This window comes from Oncorhynchus keta, chromosome 11 (assembly GCF_023373465.1).
Source record: "Oncorhynchus keta strain PuntledgeMale-10-30-2019 chromosome 11, Oket_V2, whole genome shotgun sequence".
In the NCBI taxonomy this organism is placed as follows: domain Eukaryota; kingdom Metazoa; phylum Chordata; class Actinopteri; order Salmoniformes; family Salmonidae; genus Oncorhynchus; species Oncorhynchus keta.
In genome coordinates, this window is record NC_068431.1 from 35,892,285 (window position 1) to 35,901,466 (window position 9,182).

Here is a 9,182-nt window from a genome sequence, read left to right on the forward strand (position 1 = left end):
CAAATATCTCCGCCACGGCACAACCCAAGGGGGGGGGGGCAACCCAGACAGTACGCACCCACTCAGGTGACGCACCCCTCACAGGGACGGTATGAGAGAGCCCCAGTAAGCCAGTGACTCAGCCCCTGTAACAGGGTTAGAGGCAGAGAATCCCAGTGGAAAGAGGGGAACCGGCCAGGCAGAGACAGCGCCTTTCCGTTCACCTTCCCACTCCTGGGCCAGACTACACTCAATCATATGACTCACTGAAGAGATGAGTCTTCAGTAAAGACTTAAAGGTTCAGACCGAGTTTGCGTCTCTGACATGGGTAGGCAGATTGTTCCATAAAAATTGAGCTCTATAGGAGAAAGCCCTGCCTCCAGCTGGAAATTCTAGGGACAATTAGGAGGCCTGCGTCTTGTGACCGTAGCGTACGTGTAGGTATGTACGGCAGGACCAAATCAGAGAGATAGGTAGGAGAAAGCCCATGTAATGCTTTGTAGGTTAGCAGTAAAACCTTGAAATCAGCCCTTGCTTTGACAGGAAGCCAGTGTAGGGAGGCTAGCACTGGAGTAATATGATCAATTTTTTTGGTTCTAGTCAGGATTCTAGCAGCCGTATTTAGCACTAACTGAAGTTTATTTAGTGCTTTATCCGGGTAGCCGGAAAGTAGAGCATTGCAGTAGTCTAACCTAGAAGTGACAAAAGCATGGATACATTTTTCTGCATCATTTTTGGACAGAAAGTTTCTGATTTTTGCAATGTTTCGTAGATGGAAAAAAGCTGTCCTTGAAATGGTCTTGATATGTTCTTCAAAAGAGAGATCAGGGTCCAGAGTAACGCAGAGGTCCTTCACAGTTTTATTTGAGACGACTGTACAACCATTAAGATTAAGTGTCAGATTCAACAGAAGATCTCTTTGTTTCTTGGGACCTAGAACAAGCATCTCTGTTTTGTCCGAGTTTAAAAGTAGAAAGTTTGCAGCCATCCACTTCCTTATGTCTGAAACACATGCTTCTAGCGAGGGCAATTTTGGGGCTTCACCATGTTTCATTGAAATGTACAGCTGTGTGTCATCCGCATAGCAGTGAAAGTTAACATTATGTTTTCGAATGACATCCCCAAGAGGTAAAATATATAGTGAAAACAATAGTGGTCCTAAAACAGGAACCTTGAGGAACACCAAAATGTACAGTTGATTCGTCAGAGGACAAACCATTCACAGAGACAAACTGATATCTTTCCGACAGATAAGATCTAAACCAGGCCAGAACTTGTCCGTGTAGACCAATTTGGGTTTCCAATCTCTCCAAAAGAATGTGGTGATCGATGGTATCAAAAGCAGCACCAAGGTCTAGGAGCATGAGGACAGATGCAGAGCCTCGGTCTGATGCCATTAAAAGGTAATGTACCACCTTCACCTGTGCAGTCTCAGTGCTATGATGGGGTCTAAAACCAGACTGAAGCATTTCGTAATACATTTTTTGTCTTCAGGAAGGCAGTTAGTTGCTGCGCAACAGCCTTTTGTAAACATTTTGAGAGGAATGGAAGATTCGATATAGGCCGATAGTTTTTTATATTTTCTGAGTCAAGGTTTGGCTTTTTCAAGAGAGGCTTTATTACTGCAACTTTTAATGAGTTTGGTACACATCCGGTGGATAGAGAGCCGTTTATTATGTTCAACATAGGAGGGCCAAGCTCAGGAAGCAGCTATTTCAGTAGTTTAGTTGGAATAGGGTCCAGTATGCAGCTTGAAGGTTTAGAGGCCATGATTATTTTCATCATTGTGTTAAGAGATATAGTACTAAAACACTTGAGCGTCTCTCTTGATCCTAGGTCCTGGCAGAGGTGTGCAGACTCAGGACAACTGATCTTTGAAGGAATACGCAGATTTAAAGAGGAGTCCGTAATTTGCTTTCTAATAATCATGATCTTTTCCTCAAAGAAGTTCATGAATTTATCACTGCTAAAGTGAAAGCCATCCTCTCTTGGGGAATGCTGCTTTTTAGTTAGCTTTGCGACAGTATCAAAAAGGAATTTTGGATTGTTCTTATTTTCCTCAATTAAGTTAGAAAAATTGGATGATCGAGCAGCAGTAAGGGCTCTTCGGTACTGCACGGTACTGTCTTTCCAAGCTAGTCGGAAGACTTGCAGTTTGGTGTGGCACCATTTCCGTTCCAATTTTCTGGAAGCTTGCTTCAGAGCTCGGGTATTTTCTGTGTACCAAGGGAGCTAGTTTCTTATGAAAAATGTTTTTAGTTTTTAGGGGTGCAACTGCATCTAGGGTATTGTGCAAGGTTAAATTGAGTTCCTCAGTTAGTTGGTTAACTGATTTTTGTCCTCTGGCATCCATGGGTAGACAGAGGGAATCTGGAAGGACATCAAGGAATCTTTGTGTTGTCTGTGAATTTATAGCACGACTTTTGATGTTCCTTGGTTGGGGTTTGAGCAGATTATTTGTTGCAATTGAAAACGTAATAAAATGGTGGTCCGATAGTCCAGGATTATGAGGAAAAACATTAAGATCCACAACATTTATTTCATGGGACAAAACTTGGTCCAGAGTATGACTGTGACAGTGAGTGGGTCCAGAGACATGTTGGACAAAACCCACTGAGTCGATGATGGCTCCAAAAGCCTTTTGGAGTGGGTCTGTGGACTTTTCCATGTGAATATTAAAGTCACCAAAGATTAGAATATTATCTGCTATGACTACAAGGTCCGATAGGAATTCAGGGAACTCAATGAGGAACGCTGTATATGGCCCAGGAGGCCTGTAAACCGTAGCTGTAAAAAGTGATTGAGTAGGCTGCATAGATTTCATGACTAGAAGACGCCATATTTTTTTTTGTAAATTGAAATTTGCTATCGTAAATGTTAGCAACACCTCCGCCTTTGCGGGATGCACGGGGGATATGGTCACTAGTGTAGCCAGGAGGTGAGGCCTCATTTAACACAATAAATTCATCAGGCTTAAGCCATGTTTCAGTCAGGCCAATCACATCAAGATTATGATCAGTGATTAGTTCATTGACTATAATTGCCTTTGAAGTAAGGGATCTAACATTAAGTAGCCCTATTTTAAGATGTGAGGTATCATGATCTCTTTCAATAATGACAGGAATGGAGGTCTTTATCCTAGTGAGATTGCTAAGGCGAACACCGCCATGTTTAGTTTTGCCCAACCTAGGTCGAGGCACAGACACAGTCTCAATGGTGATAGCTGAGCTGACTACACTGACTGTGCTAGTGGCAGACTCCACTATGCTGGCAGGCTGGCTAACAGCCTGCTGCCTGGCCTGCACCCTATTTCATTGTGGAGCCAGAGGAGTTAGAGCCCTGTCTATAGGGAAACAAAGGATGAAGCGCAACACCAGAAGAATGAGAGTTGCAGGCTCATGTATATCAGAGCAGAGAGAGATTATAGAAAGTGAATCTCACTAGTTCTTTTTGAGATACAGGAGCACTTCTCACACAGCCACATGTTAGTCTCAAACATTGTAACCTATGTTGCGCAAACCATAAACCCGGGCCAGCACAACCCAAATCAACATTTTGTTTTTAGCATTGCAAAAAGTGAATAATTTTGTCATGAGAGGTACCAGATCCAGCCAAATAGGTTCTGCATCGAAACAGTCTAAAATCGAGAGGTGCCATGTCCTGTTCCAGGGGAATCCGGGTCAAATTACGCACTGGCTATAAACAATATGGCTACCATAGGTTATGTGCTGCACAGGACAATACCACCTAACATGGCTGTGACGTCAATAATGAAAGATCAGAGGGATGCAGCCACACAGCACTACAATGCAGCACCATCATCCTCACACAACTGCATGAACTTGAATGCATCTACACAATCAAATACCCACATAAACTATACTGCACACATATCTATAGTTTCAGGGCATATAACAAAGGCACTGGGGGACATTATACTAAATATTTTTTAAACTAACCCAAGATAGACCAGAGCCTGTCATTTTCAATGGGAGCAAGTTAGTCATGGTGGGCAGAACAACTAATGAGGTGGACAGAGCCAAGCACGAGCTAGTGAGATCCTATTGGCCATTCTAGCATTTATTTGCATATTTCCGTTAGGGAAGGCTTACCAGCTTTCAGGAGATGCAGCTCATCTGAGAAACTCTCTCCCTGGGCTCTTTTGAAGATGTCTGTCTCAGCTTCTTGGTAGTCTTCTGTGGAAGGGTCACCACCCTGACTTGCCACCCCATGTAGCACTTCCATAGTAACTTCTAGAAACTCCTTCCAGGTAGTACACTGGCTCACATCTGGGTCTTGGGAACCAGCAACTGCATTGACATCACTGTAGGTGGGCTTCCCGAGTTCTGATGCGTCCTCCGCAGGATGAACGTTTGGCTGAGCTGACCACTCATCTGGACTTTGAAGGAGGAATGGTGGTTCTTGGCTCCATCTGTTGGGCAAGACTCTGCAAGGTATTTCAGAGTCTTGCCTCTCATGATGTCGTATACGGGATTCCTCGCTGAATCCACATAACACCATGCACAGAGATCTGTTAGCTCTTGAATGTTGGCCACTCTGGTGCCAACAAAAACTTTAAAGTGGCAGGACTCCGACTGCAGCCACATCAGCATGTTTGTGGAATCTGTCCACAAGATGATGGCCCTACCAGAACACATCCGACACTGCTTCTCCATAGACGGCAGCTCCATCCAGGTAGGCCTCAATGCAGACTCTCCTGATGAACTGGTGTGTTTTTGTGTTTGCAGGTGCAACCCACAGGTTTATCTCTGTACATAATTAGTGGTCTTCCATCTACCATCCCAAAGTAGGAAATGGTATTGGGCATGATTGTTTGCTGTGCAGTAGCCTATAGTTATTATTATATACTTTTCCTTTTCTCTGAGGTGCGGGAGGCTACTTATAAAATCTTCCTCTTCCCGAATTCAAGTCTGCTGCTTTGTGTGGATGAACTGCTGGCTTGTAGGAATAACCTAGCCAACTTAGTGGGCTATGAATCTTTTGCACACAGGGCTTTAAAGGGAACCATGGCCAAGACCCCAGGTCTTAGCCTAATTTCTTAGTGCTCCGCTGCTTGTATAAACTATTTAATTGACTTTGATTCTACAAACAGAAATGTGTGTACTGTGCTGACCAGTGTGTTGTGTATGTTTTGTTTGGCAGAGACTGTCATGAAGGAGTTAGAAATAACTGTCCAGAGAAAGAAAGGGAACCATGGCCAAGACCCCAGGTCCCCACTCTGGCCATTAGCAGAGACTGTCATGAAATTCCTTGAATTGCGGACAGACAAACTCTCCGGAGTCAGAGACCCAGACACTGGCATGACAACTCTGTACAACAAATAAATGTGTTGTACATGTGGCACATGCTCACACAATAATGTCCCTATTTTGCATTTCAGAACTGCCAAAGATTTTAACCTGATGAGGGATATGAAGATGAAAATTAACTCAAGGAGTATCGTGAGTCATCTTATAAATGTATTTAATCAGCTCTGTTCTGACGTTCATGTTTAGGAGATTAAGACAATCCTTTCAATTGTTTTTTATCTCAGGAACTCATGCCATGGGACGACCCCTACTTCAGCGGTGCTGTGCTGGCAGATAGGTAAGAAACCTATACAAAGGTCTATATAGTACTGTAATAAACCTATGTGTATATTCTCAGTGGACAGAATATAAGGACAAGGAATTGTAGGGAATATCCTAAATAAACAATTGAAGGATTGACAGGAGTACCTGAGCTTTATTTTCGACTGAAATGCCTCTAGAGTGGGCTTGTTTATTGCTTAATGTGATTCTGAAAACAGTCTGTGATAAGGCTATGTTATGAGTGTATGTGTGTGTGCAGGTATAAGATAGATCCCTGCCTGTACAGTCCTTACTTCTCCCTGGCGGCCTGCATGGAGGGCCTCAACATGCTGTTTAGTCAGTTGCTGGGGGTCTCCTTCCAGAATGAACAGCCCATGGCATGGGAGGTGTGGAGCGAAGGCCTCCGCAAGATGGTGAGAGAACAGTCTCTGTCTGTCTGTATGACACTCAACACCAATGTCTGAGGTCCCCTTTGAGTGAATCAGCAGAAAATGTATTAGTTGCTGCTTGGCTTTTTGTCATTTTAAAGTCTCGTTACTGTGCTGTTTACCTAGCTGGAGATGGATTTTATTTCAAGCAGTGCTGCATGTCCGTTGGTTCACAGGCTGTTGTCCCTGAGGCAGAAGGTCCTCAGGGATACATCTACTGTGACTTCTTCCGAAGGCCTGACAAACCACTCCAGGTAAGACAAGCAGCTGTAGAAATACTGTCTAAAGCCTCTGCTACAGTAAGACACCAATGCTGATCATACCAAGGCCTTTTCTGTGCCCCCAGGACTGCCACTTCACCATCCGAGGGGAGTGTCTGATAGTGGATGGGGAGTACCAACACCCTGTGGTTGTCCTGATGCTGACGGGATTTCCCTTCTGTCATTTTTGCATGGTATATTTCAAGTTTTATTTTCGGCTGGCGCTAAGGTGGCGCAAATGTCAAAGACACATTAGTTTGCAATTTTGTAATGTAAAAACTAGCACAGTAGCATTTTCCAGCCCTAATGGCAAGTTCGGCAATTTACCTGTCTAACATCCACTTGCTTGTGCTGCAATATTATGAGGTGTGTCCTTAAAGACAAGCTAAAAGTTACAATTCATGCAGCACTTAACCTCTTGAGTGTAGGGGGCAGTATTTTGACGTTTGGAAGAAAAACTTACCCAAATGAAACTGCCTATTTCTCCGGCCCAGAATCTAGAATATGCATATAATCAGATTAGGATAGTAAACACTCTAAAGTTTCCAAACCTGTCAAAATATTGTCTGTGAGTATAACCGAACTGATAATGCAGGCGAAAACCTGAGGAAAATCCACCTGGAAGTGCTGTTTTTCCTGAAACCTCTCTGTTCCATTGCATGCCTTCCCTCAATTTAAAGGGATATCAACCACATTCATTTTCCTATGGCTTCCACATGGTGTGAACAGTCTTTAGACATAGTTTCAGGCTTTTATTCTGAAAAAATGAGCGAGAAAGATTACATCGCGTCATTGGATGACTGGGTGCCAGCAGAGTTTTGCATGCGCGAGCAGCTTGGAGCAGACATTTTCTCTCTCACTCCTATTGAAAAAGCTACGGTCCGGTTGAAATATTATCGATTATGTATTGTAAAAACCACCTGAAGATTGATTATAAAAAACGTTTGACATATTTTTATGAACTTTACAGATACTATTTGGAATTTTCATCTGCCTCGTCGTGACCGCTCGAGCCTGTGGATTTCTGAACATAACGCGCCAACCAAATGGAGGTTTTTGGATTTAAAAATAATCTTTATTGAACATTTAATATATGCCATTTAGCAGACGCTTTTATCCAAAGCGACTTACAGTCATGTGTGCATACATTCTACGTATGGGTGGTCCCGGGAATCGAACCCACTACCCTGGCGTTACAAGCGCCATGCTCTACCAACTGAGCTACAGAAGGACCACGAAGGACCATTTATTGTGTAACTGGGAGTCTCGTGAGTGCAAACATCCGAAGATCATCAAAGGTAAGCGATTCATTTTATTGCTTTTTTGACTTTCGTGACCAATCTACTTTGCTGCTAGCTGTTTGTAATGTTTTGTCTGCTGAGAGAGATGTCCTTACATAAACGCTTGGTTAGATTTCGCCGAAAAATCTGACACGCCAGGTGGATTAACAACAAGCTAAGCTGTGTTTTGCGATATTGCACTTGTGATTTCATGAAAATTAAATATTTTTGGGCATCTGCAATTCAGCGGATGTTGACGAAAATGATCCCGCTAACGGGATGGGTGCGCCAAGAAGTTAAGGGAGGTTTTCAGACCCAACAAAAGCAGGTCTTAAAGGTAACGCAGTTGATAATGGCATGGATTTTGAGAGCAGAAGTGCAGCCTATACTGCTGTGACGCTCAGTGCCCATGGAAGGAGAGATGTGCCTTTTGTGCCGGTGTATCTTGTATTTAGAAAGGATATAGATATATGGTTTCCCCCGATTTTGTTTAATTTGATCAAAATCCAAGCATAGCCTACCCTCACCTTAATCAAGACTGGTTTAGCAGCATGTCATAAGTGCATATTTTTCTATTTTCTATTTTTCTCTTTTTAATATTTGAGTTTTCTTTCCCCTTTTTCACTATTCACAATTCGCATACCTGCATTTCGCTTGTTGGAACGAGAGAATTGGTTTGAATGTATGTAAAACCCTCCATAGTCTGTGAATGCTGTCTGTGTTAATTGCCTTGTCTGTGTTATATGCCCACGGGGAGCAATTATGGTTCCGGTAACTGTATTTAGACAGAGCCTATTTAAAACAAGTTGTTTTGTTTTTATTCGATATTTGATTAGAATTATACACAGTCTTTTTAGGCCTTATCAATTGCCTAGTGAATACAATTTAGCTTTTTGACTAAGTTTGGCATGTCGATGTCCAGTCTGCAATTTACAGTAGGCCTAGCCCCTATATCAATGTGAATGCTATAGCCTATGTTTAACAATGTATTTCCATATCAAAGCAATTAGAACAATATGGACTGCAAACGTTCAACATATTTAGCATATATGGGGCAGGCTATTTAACGAACAAGGCTGTCAATATAACGGACCAACATTCTAATTGGAGTTGATGACAACGCAATACATAAAAGACTGTAAATACACAAGTTGAACCAACCACATATTTAGGCGTGGAGCACATTTTGATTGGCCAGTGAGGGGCCAAACCTCAACACCCTTTGCTCGACACACCCACAATTGAATTATTCATAAAACATTTGATCCACCACCAGCTACTGCGCCTGTAATTCCAGTTGTGAAAATTGCAAAAATATTTGTGACACCCCCCCGAACCTATAACACTACCACCAGAGGCAAGCCAAAAAAATCGCTCAACGACAGACATTCTAAAAGAGTTGCAAGACAAATTCTATGGACTACCTTACATTCAAAATACTGTATGTGCATAGATATCAGAGAGTGAGTCTCATTACGGAAACTGTGGATGATATAGTGAACTGTGAATGTCAGATCAACTATTCTCTCCCTGATATAAACCATCCGCTCTATACCCCTGCACTCCTAGTTTGTGTGAGAGAGTTATTATCCAGAGAGGAACATAAAACATAGAATAGAAAAACGCAGAGACCTCCAGAGGCT

At 42.7% G+C, this 9,182-nt stretch overlaps 1 pseudogene; it reads right to left on the reverse strand.

The window, feature by feature from the left end:
* Positions 1-241: 241 nt before the first annotated feature.
* Positions 242-4,225, reverse strand: LOC127906225 (uncharacterized; annotated as a pseudogene).
* Positions 4,226-9,182: the final 4,957 nt, after the last annotated feature.